This window comes from Oratosquilla oratoria, chromosome 6, assembly GCF_046742065.1.
Source record: "Oratosquilla oratoria isolate Oo_2021 chromosome 6, ASM4674206v1, whole genome shotgun sequence".
NCBI lineage: Eukaryota > Metazoa > Arthropoda > Malacostraca > Stomatopoda > Squillidae > Oratosquilla > Oratosquilla oratoria.
Window position 1 is genome coordinate 43,293,611 of NC_134782.1, and position 14,755 is coordinate 43,308,365.

Sequence of the window (14,755 nt, forward strand, 5' to 3'; positions counted from 1 at the left end):
CAGTTGACGTGGATTGACGATGGACTGATAAAGACATTGATCCATCGAGTACTAAGGGATAAAGTGAATCCCGGGCGAATGAAATATCTCTGCTGTTGGCATGAAAAAAAAAAAAGTATATTTATATTTTTTTTTCTGCCCTGGAACGATTGCAAATATTAAAAACTGTCGATTAATATTTTTAATTTTATTTTTATGTTTATTATCTTCGCCAGTTGATTTGATCCAATTTAGGGGGAAATCCTTCTTTGTAGATTTGTGTTAGAATATTTTATCTCGCTCTTTGTGTTCTTGGGCAGCATCTCAAATTTATATTACTTTAGTAGATTTGTGTTAGAATATTTTATCTCGCTCTTTGTGTTCTTGGGCAGCATCTCAAATTTATATTACTAATTATCCATTGCCATTTGATAAAATCTTAGGAGGCTCTCTGATATTGACGACATTATATCTTTTGTTGTGGCAACGTATTGGGTAATGTCTTTAGAGGAAATTTAGATTGGGGAAACTGTCCCGAAAAAAACAAAAATGAAAGTTGTAGTTCCAGGCTTTTGTCTCCAAAAAAACCAGTCATAATTTAGAAAGCTTGGCTAACTGCCCGCTTCTAAATCAGTTACGAAACAGTACCTATGCTGTTTACATAGATCAAAGCATATCGTATGAAAGGCTATAATGTCAGTTTTATATTTCGGCTTATCATTTTTCGATCTTTCATTCTCGGGTAGGTAAGGTATTAAATGCCAATTCAGATTTTATTATTATTAATATTATGTCGTATTTTATCAAACCATATCGTATATATTTTTCGATTACTATTGGGAAGGGTATTACTATGGCAAATTAGACATTTTTATTATGTAGCTTATCAAACCATATTGTATGAAAGGCTATAAAATAAGTTTCATATTTTTACATATTTATTTCCATCGTTGATGCTCCGGTAAGAAGGATATAAAGATGGCAAATAAAAAAAATTCATTGTAGTTTATCCAACCATATCGTACCAAAGGCTACAGTATATGTTACATATTTCTTCGATCATTGATTCTCAAGTGGGTTGAGGATGGATTTGTAAAAAATTTTATCCTTCGAGTGTCGATGGATAAACTTAACCCCAGATGAATAAAATGGTTTGTGGGTGTTAGGCAAACGAGTTTAGATTTACGTATTTGTTCTCAGTCTGCCCTGAGACTATTGGAAATGTTTAAAACTGTCGGCTAATATTATTTAACTTTTACGTTTATTACCTTTGTTACATTTACGTTTATGACGTTTATTTAATATATTAGTATTAATGGCAATTCACAAATGGGAAGGGTATAAAGATGGCGATTCATCCAAACTTTTTTATTATTCATCAACTGTACTTAGAACGTGGCTTCGGAAATGTCGCGAGTCGACGTGTCAAGACGACATGACGTCATGTCTCCGGAGTCTTCACCTCAACTTCTAACAACCAAACGAGAGAACGGGAATTTGTAGGAATTATATCCCCCATTCAAGAATTATGTAAGACTTTTTGTCGGCAGGATGAAGAGGAGTGTGCGTGCGTGTGTGTGTGTATGTATGTACGTGCACGCGCCTGGGCATGTACGTGTGTCGGAGAGCATGTATGCGCATGTATGATAACTACTGTTTGTACACATGCGTGCGTTTGTGCCAATGTATCTATGTATGTATGTTTGTTTATGTAAATGAGCACTATGAGATTAAAATTATCTTAATGTCCAGTGTCCTTCTTAGCTCATTTTTGAACTGTATTATCTATACGTTATTTATTACACGCATACACACGGATCCGCCATAGAAGAGAGAAAGAGAGAGAGAGAGAGCCAAGACGATGCCAAGTGGTCAAGTGGCCCCAGAGGAGGCAAATCACCTTCGACAATGACAACGGCAGCAATCAGCAAGACGTCTTGGCCCTTTCCGAGAAATCTTTTGCTTGACAGGGGTCCAGCCAAGCACGAAAAGGACCTGGGGGTGGTGGTGGTAGAAGTAGTAGTATAGTGGTGGTAGTTGTACTTACTTCGGATATGGGGTTGGACCTATGCTCATGGGGTCCCGTTTCCCTGCTTCCACTTATCAAGCTTTGCCTTAAATCCATTTATGTTTTGGTCCTGGATTATATTTCCCATCCAATCTGTACCTGAAATCCACGCAATGGTGTGTGTGTGTGTGTGTGTGTGTGGACAGGAGAGAACCTCGTATTTTGCATGTTCGCTGATATGTGTAGTGTATGTACACACACACACACACACACACACACACACACACACACACACACACACACACACACACACAATGCTCTCTGTGCTTCTCCTACATTTTCCTCTTCCACCTTATTCACTTTTTTTGTCATTTATTCTCCTCTGCCTTATCAACTCCTTCACTCTCCTTCCTCCTCCTCCTCCTCTCTTTCTCTTCTTCCTTCTCCCATTCCTCTCCCTCTTTCTCTTCTTCCTTCTCCCATTTTGATCCTTCTCCTCCTCCTCCATTCTCTTGTTCGTCGTTGTACTTTTCTCCCGTCTTCAGTATTCAGTGTTTGTCTATTTTTTCTTGTTCCCTTCATTTCTCTTTCCTTCTGCCCTCCCTAACCCCAACACACACCGCCTCCCCCCTCCCCGTCCTCCTCGACCCCTCCTCCTCTCCTCCTCCTCGTCCCCCTCGTCCTTGTCCCCCTCCCCCTCCCCGTCTTCCTCGTTCCTAGTCGGTATTTCCTATCTGTCTTCATCTCTTGACCTGACCTGTCTTCGTTTATTTTTCCAATCTTTGTCCTTCATTTTCTTTTTCGATTTTGCCCTTCCCCTATAAGTATTGTCAAAAATCCTCCCTCATCATCATCATCATCATCATCACTATCACCACCACCACAACTACTACGTCACAACTGTTATCACAATTGCTACTAATATCATCATCACTACTTTTATCATCACTAACACAACTAGAACCAATACTCTTGTCATTTGCTGTCTTTACCTTTTACACCGTCGCTACCTCCTTGCACCTCTATCGACACCCAAAAATATCTCAATGCATCACACTAATATCATCACTGCTTCCTATCGTGTTATTTCTTTGGTATGTACTACCTTCTTTGCTTCATTGTACACATCCTGGTTCTTCTTGTATGCTACTGTGCTACTAGTAATATCCTTGTACTATCCTACCCTTACCAAGACATCTAGTAGTTACGCCGTTAATAATGTCATACGGTCTAGTTTTCCTAACTAGATTTTTTCTCGTATTGTCCTTATTTACGTCTATACCTGTTGTTATTACTACTTCAGCTATTACTTTGCATGCGACATATTATATTGTCATTATCTTATACTGGCTTTGCTTCTCCAGTTATTGTTACTGTCGATGATTGAACCTGAATTCGTTCCAATTCTTAAACCCCTTCTACATTTAGAAAAAGAAATAATAACAAACGTAGTGTGAGAGTATGTGAAGAACAGAAAGAATGTAACAAACACCTTGGTTGCTGTAATCAGAGCTATTTTGTTGTAGGCACACAATACTTCTACTATTACTTATACTACTACTACTACTACTACTACTACTACTACTACTGTCACAGTGGCGAAAACTACCACAGCTACTCGCACCGCCCCATAACCTCCACATAACTCCTGGCCTGCATAGTAACGGATTGGGTACCACTGAAGGATGTGTTCCAAAGCACTCGCACTCGCACATAGTACTCGAGATTTTTCTTCCAAATAGTACCGAGTACTCAGATCATACAGTGCAAAAGACACTGTGCTCAGTGTAGGTGGCACTGCTGTCTCTGGCCACAAGCCTTGACACGTGTCACCGCATAAGTACGATACAGTGCAAGACTTCTAGTTAATAGCGCCCCATAAAACACGCAGCTTTGAGGTGGAAGCCGTAAACCACTTTGCACGTCTCTGCTTGCACTTGGATGCCAACGTCATGCGTTTAGCAACTCCACCATGCATGTGCATGGTACTTGGCACTGCCCGGTACTCTACGTGGCATTGTGCCCGGTACTCTACGTGGCATTGTGCCCGGTACTATACATTATACACGGTACTGTACTCGTTGTGGGTTTAGAACTAATGCTCACAATGACTGTAATCGGGCGACAATTGGTTCTTCCCGCCCCTGCCCGCATGCTACCCGCCCTCCCCCCTCCCCTCCTCACCCCTCATCCCCTCCCCTCCTCACCCCTTCCCTCTCTCCCTCCCCTCCCCTCTCTCCCTCCCCTCCCCTCTCTCCCTCCCCTCCCCCATCTCTCTCTTCCCATCCCTCCTCCCTCACTCTATCCCTCCCTATCCCTTCCTGCATCTCTCCCTATCCCTCCCTTCCCTCCCCTCCTTTCCCTCACTCGTCTCCCGACCTTCCCATCCTTCCTTCCCTATATTCCCTCCCTTTATTCCCTCCCTTCCCTCCCTTTCCTCCCTTCCCTCCCTTCCCACATCCATCCATCCATCCTTCCATCCATCACTCTGTCCTTCTCTCATATTTATTTTCATTGCGTTCTTCCTTCTCTATCTTCCCCTCACTCCCTTCCTCACTCACTCTTAGTGTATTCTCCCCTTCTTGCCTTTCCTTTTCCCTTTCCTTCCCATCACCTCTCCCATTTCCAGTCTTCACACGTGCCCCTCTTCCATCCCTTTCATCTTTATTTTCTTTCCTCTCCCTCCCTTCCTATTTTCCTTCCCTTCCACTTCCCCATTTCCCCTTTTTACCTTTCCATTCCCCTCGTTTCCTCTTTTTCATCCCCCATTCCCTTCTCTTTTCCCTCTTTCCATGCCACATACCATGTCTTTAACCCCATCATCTTATGCTCTTCTTCGTCCCTCAGCCATTTTCTCTCTCTCTTTCTCTCTCTCTCTCTCTCTCTCTCTCTCTCTCTCTCTCTCTCTCTCTTTCTCTATTCCTCACGTAGGCTGCAGGGCCCTCTTCCCTTCACGCCTACCAGCATGTAACCTTAATATCCTGTAACCTCCTCTTCCACCACCATATCCTCTTTCTCCTCTTCCTTTTCCTCCTCCTCCTCCTACGTTTCCTCTTCTTCCTCCTCCATCTCCACCTCCTCATCTTTGGTCTCGCCCATGTCCATCTAGATCACCATCGTCATACTTACCTTCCTCCTCCTCCTCCTCCTCCATTCCTCCCCCTCTACTGTCCTCCTCTCTCCCCTCCCCAATCCCCCCACACTCAATCCCTTTACTCTCCACTACTCCCTTTCCCTCCCCTCACTCCCTCTTCCTTCCATCAGAGACAATGTGCCCAAGCATCCCAGACATCCCCTCTACTGTCCTCCCCTCCCCATTCCCCCCCTCCTCCCTCTCCCCTCTCTCCCTCCCACTCCCCCCTTCCCCCCGCTCACCTCTCTCCCTCCCACTCCCCTCTCTCCGTCGCTCTTACCCTCTCCCGCTCCCCTTTTTCTCTCTCCGTCTCCCTTCCTCTCTCCTCTTCCCTCCCTAAAACGGTTCCTGATGCACAACCCATCCATTCTTGTTATGTTTATTTTCCCTCGTTTCTAGTAATCGCCCGCCGTCCTTTATTTTTGTGTCATCCTCAGTTACGCATATGTATTCTGCTTAAGCTATTTCCCCCCACTTTGGTCACGTGATTAATCTCAGTATGTGGATTTGCTTAAAGGTGTAACGCTCACGGGGGCATGTTTTTTACTCTCCAATTATCATACCTAGGTTTCAGTGTGTGTGTGTGTATGTGAACGGAAATGTTTAGGAACTAAAGAGAACATCAAGGGTTGTAATGGCGCATAAAAGAACCGACATGATCCAACTGAAATCTGAAACATAATTTCATAATTTCCATCAGAAGAACCAGGGAAAACCATGTCACCATTCAGAGATATTTTGTCTCACTTTTTTTCTTGAAAAATCGTGACATCTAAATGACAGGAAGTGTGACGTCATAGAGCAGTGGTGAGAGAGAGAGAGAGAGAGAGAGGAAACTGAAATCTCGTCTGTTATCAATGTCTCCATGCTATCCTCCCCTGCTTCGTATCGCCTAGTATGCATGCTCCGGTTTAAGGGCGGTTGGGGGGGGGGGATGACGTGGGGAGTATTTAGAAAATCAGGATTGGTCTGGGACTTCCAGAAACGCATCCTAGACGGGACGTCATAATTTCCATGTGTGACGTTGTAGTTTCTAGGTTTGACGTCATTTTTTTCAGTTAGAAATCCTGGAAATGTTTGGGAGAGGCCTTTGTTCAGCAGTGGACTTGAAATGGTTATTTTCTCTCATATAGTCGGCAATTGTTCCAGAGGTCGTATGATAAGAATAATAAATAAATAAAATAAAATAAAATCCAAGTATATACCGTAGTCAATGATTGTGGAAAATTCATTTTTATTTTAGTATTTTCTCTTGAACGTCAGATACCATTATACGGGGCTTTCTCGGCAGACCATGTTGGTCTTGCGTTGTCATCCACAAGTCGACTGATGAAATCGACGACATTTTTCTCGTGTGTGAAGCTCGACGCCAGCGGCCAGCCTCGCATGCCCATCACCGCCTCTGTCTCGACTCCCTGGTCAGCATGGCAACTGTCAGTCGGCCTGTGTCGGCAGTGCCGTTGCCCCTCCGTCCGCGCTGACGTTGGACTTCGTCTAGGGTCGGTCAGCGCATTGTGAGATCGACCACCCCAGCAAGCTCCCCTTCTTCAGCAGCAACATTCTTCGCTAATATTGACCCGATTTGATATTGCAAACCCCTCTCAATATCCGTATTGTCAGTAACCTGTTCGCGCGGGCGCGCGCACACACACATACACTCGACTCGATGGTGTAGTGTTGGAGTTCCCGGCCGTCACTACGGCGGTCCGGGTTCGAATCCCACCCAGGGCTGAAATAATTCCAGTATCACTGCGATGCGGGTCGTTACTCCAACTCTCGTGTTGGTGTGTGTGCGTGTAAAGGTCACAGCATTACCCATAGATCGGTTTTATATGAGCTCTGAGCTCACTTCCGGGAGGAAATAGCTGTCGATCACGAGTTCAACACGTGATCTAAGACCATCATGGTGAAACGCACACACACACACACACACACACACACACTCACACTCACACACACACACACACACACACACAATTGGGATGAGGATGTGTATGCACAACATTACCCATAGGTCGAAGAATATATGAGCTTTGAGCTCTCACCCGGGAGGGTAATAGTTGTGGATCACAAGACCAACACGTGATTTAAGGCCATGGTAAAGTACACACACACACACACACAGCCGTAGAGAGAGAGAGAGAGATAACAACCCCACCACAAACATGGCCCACAACCCCTCCCCCCAACTCCTCAGCAACATCAACCACCCATGATGAAAACAAAAGTTACAAGTGGCAGTCACCATTGGGAGTAGAACCCAGTCCCACACCTTGCGAAACGAGACTGAAACCAACGTGCCACAGTGAGCACACTTTGTTGAGTTACTCCGTTCTAGAATATACCCTGTAGGCAGTCAGGTTGAAGTTGTAATTTATTCGTGTTTGTGGGTGTGTGTGGGCGTAGACATATACTTCAGAGAAATCCATGGTATTATGAGTAACAGGCCCAACGGATGTGGGTTTGTGAGGTTGATTTCAGAGTGGCGGAGGGATGGGGGGTAGGGAGGATGGAAAAACTTCAGTTAATATCACTAGTCGTCCCATTTTTCCTCCTCATGTTCTAGAATGCCAGTGTCCATGGCACAAGAAATGCAGCCTCGCTAGAGATTTTTAATATCCTAGAAGGGTTTAGGATTTCTGTATATTTAGGTCGTTAGTAAAAATGTCCCTAAATTTCAATAAAATTCGAACGCAACTGATTTTATCGACGAGTTTTTCCGAGTCGTCAGTGCGTGAAATTGGTTCACTACGCATGCGCCAATTCCCCATCTGACCTAGAGAGAGAAAAAAAAATTACCCAGTATTTGCATTACCAGTTGACAATGTCACGTTTCATCAGCAACACATACTTCCAGTCATCTCGCACCAGGATCTAGGCTGTTCATTTTGAAAATATCAAAATGGCCCCGCCCACTAGCCTGACGTGTTGCTCTGTGATTGGATAATGTGAAAATGGCCTCGTTCACAAGCACCGATTCGAAGATTTGTATCAATCAGACTCGTATTGGGAAAATAGGCGGAGATGTTCTGACATCATTAGGAAGAATGGGGTACGTTTTTTTGGCTCTGATAATTAATTAATGACTTACCCATTTGCTACCACCAATTTCACCACCTACCACCAATTTCACCACCTACCACCACCCGTTCCTTTTCTCCTCGCAAACTACCACGAGCAACACATACCACCCTCTCCTCCTCCTCCTCCTCCTCCTCCTCCTCCTCCTCCTCTTCGTCCTCCCCCTCCCAACAGCTTTACCCCCTAGGGCTTCCACCGCTGACAACTACTAATGGTATTCCTTTAACACCACTATACCACCCTTCCAACAACAACAGCATCAACACCCACACACCAGCAATTTGCACCAACACCTTCTACCACCTTCCTTTTCTTTAGCTGGAGAACCTCTCCTTAAATCCCCACTAAAGTCTCCAATATTTACGGCTGTTGGTGGCACTAACGGTGGTATTCTTAAAAAATCTTTACCTATATCTTATATAAATCCATGGAAATATTTTTTTTTAAAGAATACCACCGTAAAATTCTTAGGATGGTATTCTTAAAAAATCTTTCCTTATATAAATCTTTCCCTTCCAAGGATTTATGTAAGATTTATATAAAGAAAGGTTTTTTAAGAATACCACAATTAAGTCCTCAAAGCTAAGTGGCACTGCGACGTTGAAATCACCCACCACGTTTCATTCAACGCTACCATCTCTCCATCGTTGAAATAGACTTTTTCTTCTTCTTCTTCTGCTTCTTTTTCTTCTCATTCTTCTTCTTCTTCTTCTTCTTCTTCTTCTTCTTCTCATTCTTCTTCTAATCCCCGTTGATGCCAAATATCCGTCTTTGCGTTGAATGTTAAATTTGTTTCCGTTCAATTTTGTGACGTGAGTTCCCATCCTCCCCATTGAAGTCACCAATGGATTCTCACGGTTACCGTAGAAATCGCCCCGTGAGAGATACCTCCCCCTGTAGTGAGAATCACGGTAGACGTCCAATTGACGATTATATATTGAATTTGGTATGTCAGATACCACCACTGAAGTCGGGGGGCGAGAGGCAGGATCAGTCGCGTGGTTGAAATCTCCAACACAAACATTACGTGACCCAAGTACCAACCCCTCAACCTTGTCATCTTCTCACGGCATATCTTCACTGCCCACATCTCACGACCATCATCATCATCATCATCATCACTATCATCACCAGCATCTTCATTGTCATCATCGTGGCACACCTCGACTACCGTCTCCTTCCAAGAAGTGTGATAATGGATTGACCAATGAGAGACGAGGACTCTGGAAGATCTCGACGCTGATTGGCTAAGATTTAACTTGATGGTAATTTACGTCAACGATGAGGGCACAGTGTGAAAAAGGTGTTTCAGGGGCTGGAGAAGGAGGTGGTGGGTGGGTGGGTGGGGTGATACAAGTTCAAATAGTAGGGATTGATGGTGTGAAAGTGTGTTAGTATTGTTGTGGAATGCGTTTTTTTTTCTTCTCCTAGTGTTCTTGTCAAAAATGTGAAGTGGGACATGGAATAATGTCAAGAATTTATAAGAGGGGTGTGTACGTTTTCGGAAGTATAACAGTTATCTGGTTTAAAAAATGTATATAATAACTGGGAATGTGGCCAATTTATATAATGGAATGTGGTGAAGGACAGAGTTGGCTCACTTGTAAGATAATGGTTAGGCTCGTAAGATACGTGTGCCATTGTGTATACATTAGGTCATCCCATTTTTTTTTTTTTTCTTCAGTGTAATTGTGTAAGTCGTCTTCGTAGGTGGTAAAATCTTGGTGGGCCTTTCTTTGTTATACATTATTTCTATTCATTGTGAACGGCTGCACGATGTGAGGACTTTTAATGGATCTGAAGGCTTACGAAGATAATGATTATTATTTTTCTCCAAGATTCGCTGGCAAAGAAAAACATGAGGTTCATAAAAAAGGATGAATTAGGACAGGTCATCCAAGTGGATTTTGCTTGTGGGGCCAAATCTGTGTACAGTGTTTGCTATTTTGTGAGGAGAAGTGGCAAATACTGTCCTTGGGGGACAATATTGCACCGAAGATCTTGAGTTGTAAATGGGGTCAAGGGAAGATTTAAATAGGAATAAAATCATTTTTACACTACTCTCCAATTATTAAAGAATGCTAGGTGACTGGTCCTAGAATATTGACTGCATGTAACATACGGTCAGTATACAGTGGGAGTTCGCAAAGGCAGTAGATGAGGGTTAAGTTTACTATAGAGTTGACATGCTGTTCGGGATGGGATGGATTTAGTTAAACAACGCAAGTTGGCACTTGGTGAGGGGGGGGGATACCACCGGAATGATTTTTATGACAACTTCCACCAGTATCCTTTCATGTTGGAAATTATTAAATCGTTATTATCACCACATGCTAGTCGTTTCCATCATTTGTAAGAAGCGAGCATTCCACGTTTGCGCCACGACGACAGACCACAAAGGAATTGGATTTTGCAGGAACATCGTGTAAAGGCCGCAGCTTCAAAAGGTCAAGTGGGTTAGCGCATTACACGCGTGTTTATGACAAGTCGAGAGCTGCTGCAGCATTGGTAGGAACAGTAGCAATACAAAGCAACAAAACCAAGCACAGGGAAGCAAATCGTTGAGCGCCGAGTCTCCACAGCTCGTCGTTTGAGGCTTTCCTTCGCAAACGACCCGTCCCGGAGAAGCCAAAGAGGAGGGTCCTGAAGAACCCGCCGGCGCGGTGGACAATAAAGGAACAAGAAAGGAACAAATGCCAAGGAACAAAAGAACCTCGTCGCGGGCCGAGCGTTAAGTAGGACTGGCTTGAAGGTCCACCTCGGACTCGGCCCTAAGTGACACCACGAAAGATGTGCGTCTTGGAACTTGCGCCCGACCTCAGCATAACCACCAGATACAAAGAGAGGTCACCCCCTCCCCCCACCCGGAGGACGTAATGGTGGAAGGTAGTGGTGTTGGTGGTGGTGGTGGGGACGATATAGTGATGCTTGTGGGTGGTGGTAGATTCACTAGTAGTTAGTGTTCTTCTTCTTCTTCTTCTTCTTCCCTAGACTGTGGCCGAGCAGACCCGTCTCCCAGAGGAACGCTATGGCTGGAAAAGGATTTTCCCACAAATCCCTTACAGAGTGTATACTGTGCTTTTGGCGTGCATGATTGTGTAAAATGCAGTCGACCACTTTGCGTTGTATAGTTAAGTGGTCATTATGATTGTGGTTTTATGTACTTAGTGGCAGCTACTATCGAAATTTGGTGGTGGTGCGGGCGAGGACTACATAATGATGATTGCGGATAATGGCAGTTTAATTGGGAGTTAGCGTCAATTATAGTTGTAATTGCTAATTTTATTTGGTTAATATCAGTAGCAGCTACGGTTCAAGGGTAGTGGCAGTGGGAGGGATGCTATTGTCAGAACGCTGCTGTAATTGATATGGCTGTAGATAAAAGTAGATACACAAGGAATCGATAGTGATTTTAGTACTGTTAGTTCCGGTAGTTTAATTTGCACATTATTAACATTGACAGAAACAGTCGAGGAATTACATTAGCCTTCATTAACAAAAAAAATTAACCAACATTTTTTACGATAGGTAACTTTAAACATCAATGTATCAAGCGACCATATCTCTAGTAGTTACGGAAATAAAGACCTTTTGAAAATAAATAGTTGAGATATCGACACAAGGTCTTGCTAGATGCAATGACAGCAATCAACAATTCTCCTGCTGAAGGTCACTGCAAAGAGGAATTCCTTCGTCTGCTTTTACGGTAAATGAGATTAGCTGTCCCGTAAACCGTAACTGAACAACATTTGTCTTAATTAGCAAATGAATAGTTAAAGATGCCAAAAAGGTTTAATATATTAATTGAGATGATCAATTCCCAGAGTTAACTGGAATTTAGTAGGTTAAAGCTGTTAACAGGTCTTGATTATATATAAAAACTTTTTTCAGTATTTTTAGTGTTTTCGGACTGAACCTCGACCTGGGAGGAGAGATTCGGGGGTAGGGGAGGTCATGAATAGGTCTTAGTGCCTTCCCCCCCTCCCCCCTTCCCCCCTGCCCCCTCCTCACCCGCACCCTAGAAGCTCAAAGACGCTTGCTCGCTTCTTACGCTGGTCATTGAAGCGATCAGAATCAGTCTGACTCAATTTATTTTGAACCGCTTCGTGAGTATCTTTCCTGGCGTCGGCGTTGTGGACGACGACGACGTGACGTCATCGAGTTATGTCGTACGTGAGATTCAAACTGTCGTTAACGGCTCACTGGCTCGTGTTGGTGATGTTGTATTGTCGCCACCACCACAATACTGGTGTTAGTGTATTGCGAGTATGTTGTAGTAATAACCTATTCATTTTAGATTTTGTGATAGTACATAATTAATTCCAGCAAATAATGATTGTGACTTGTTTTGCTGTAACGATAGTCCTAATAGCACGAATAATAAAAGTGGTAATAGTAATTGTAGAACCGCGGGAAATGGGAGAAATCTTGGACTACTTGTTTCGTCATAGTTCCGAAAGCGTGCGGGTCGTGTTGTAGTAGTAGTAGTAGTAGTAGTAGTAGTAGTAGTAGTGCTAGTAGTAGTAGAAGTAGTAGTAGGAGCCGAATCAGTGCAAGGTGAGCGAAGGGACAATGGTTCTTTTAGTCGTCGTTAGCTTCCCATTTGTCCCAATGAACTCTCCAACGCCCCGTGACGTCAGTGATGGGGGCGGAGGCGGGTGGAGGGGGGGTGAGTGGAGTATGCAAATTAGAATGAAGGGCTGGATCTCCGTGGAGTGACACAACTTTGTGTGTCTGTGTTTGTGTACGTTCGTCTGTGTTTGTATATCCACGTTATAATGCGTTCTGTGTTTACATGAGGTGTGTGTGTGTATGTGTGTTCAGTACGCTACATTTTACCAGCGTTTCTATCCTTGTGCGCAATCTCACGCCGTGTAGTGTGTGTGCGTGTTTTTAGTAGACAGGACAGTGTATGCAAAACATAGACATTGGCGTGTGTGCACGGAACTAACTAGACCTGCGCTTGGACATAAGCATATGCTGTGTTAGTGTGACGTTGCGTGGCATATGCCCACGTTGACGGTCTCCTCGCTTCACGAAAGACGCCAATTCGTTAGACATGAAAATATTTGGATCCTCCTCCTCCTCCTCCATCGATCGCTGACTGTTTGGGTCTTAGATGGACGTAGAGGCTCGGCTAGTGTCTTCTCCATGAATTTCAGGAACATAATGATATTCGCTAATGGTTTCTTGACTTCCAAGACACACACACACACACACACACACACACACACACACACACACACACACACACACACATATATATATATATATATATATATATATATATATATATACATATACTGAGCATCCACCAATTGTACCCAAGCTAACTGTAAGAGAGGATAAAAAGAGAAAAGCACAGATAAATAAAAGCTAGAGTTGGCGACCAGAATATAAACTACAAGAAAACACCACTCCACATGCGTTTCCCCCGTAGTTGCACAAGTTAAAATATATATATATATATATATATATATATATATATATATATATATATATATATATGTGTGTGTGTGTGTGTGTGTGTGTGTGTGTGTGTGTGTGTGTGTGTGTGTGTCGCGAAAATAAATACATTAATACGGGAAATTGTATTACCGTTTCTGGTAACCTGTCCGCACCATCTTTGTCCAGTTTCTCGGAGAGGCGGTGATGATTAATCTATCGTCCCGACGGTGATGACGCAAAGGACACGTAATTGGGCCCCCCGGGGGGGAAGGGTGGAGGGGAGGGGGGGGGAGATGGCGGTTTCCTGCGCTGGACCTCCGCTCTCCTCCGCTCTTCGTGGAAGGTAGTCAATCACTCTTTTGCGCAACACGACCAGTGCTAGCATAACCCACGACCCCCCTCCCCCTCCTCCTCCTCCTCTTTTTCCACCTCCACCACTTTGATAATTTCCTCGTCTTCATCCTTTTCTTCCTACCCACCCCACCCCCCGTTTTCTTCTCTTTTTCTCCGTTTTCTTCTCTTCGTCTCTCTTCCACCCTCAGTTTGTCCTCCTCGACCTCCCCGACTTTAGGTTCTACCTTTTCCTCAACCTCCTCATTTGTTTCGCCATTTTCCTCCTCCTCCTGCTCATATTCCTCTTCCTCCTCCTCCTCTATTTCCTCTTTTTCCACCTCCACCACTTAGATCATTTCCTCGTCTTCATCCTTTTCTTACCCACCCCACCCCCCGTTTTCTTCTCTTTTTCTCCGTTTTCTTCTCTTCGTCTCTCTTCCACCCTCAGTTTGTCCTCCTCGACCTCCTCGACTTTAGGTTCTACCTTTTCCTCAACCTCATTTGTTTCGCCATTTTCCTCCTCCTCCTCATATTCCTCCTCCTCCTCCCCCCCCCCTCTTCTGTATGTTCTCTCTTAAACTGTTTTCAGTATTTTTTTTCGGGACGTCGGTTGGGGTCATCTCATCACGTGACACTTGCACGTGGTGGTGTAACCCCGAAGATGAGAAATGAGGTCGAACGAGGGCAGTAGATAGTAACTTCTTATTTGATATATACGTATGTACGTATACACATTACTATTTCACAAGCCCTTTTGGTAAATTTCTTCTAAT

General features: G+C 43.9%; 1 protein-coding gene across 6 annotated transcripts in view; it reads left to right on the forward strand.

Annotated features, from left to right (window-relative positions):
- The window catches only part of LOC143026453 (uncharacterized), a 232,385-nt gene that overhangs the window by 207,373 nt on the left and 10,257 nt on the right, over positions 1-14,755 (forward strand). The window lies entirely within an intron of this gene.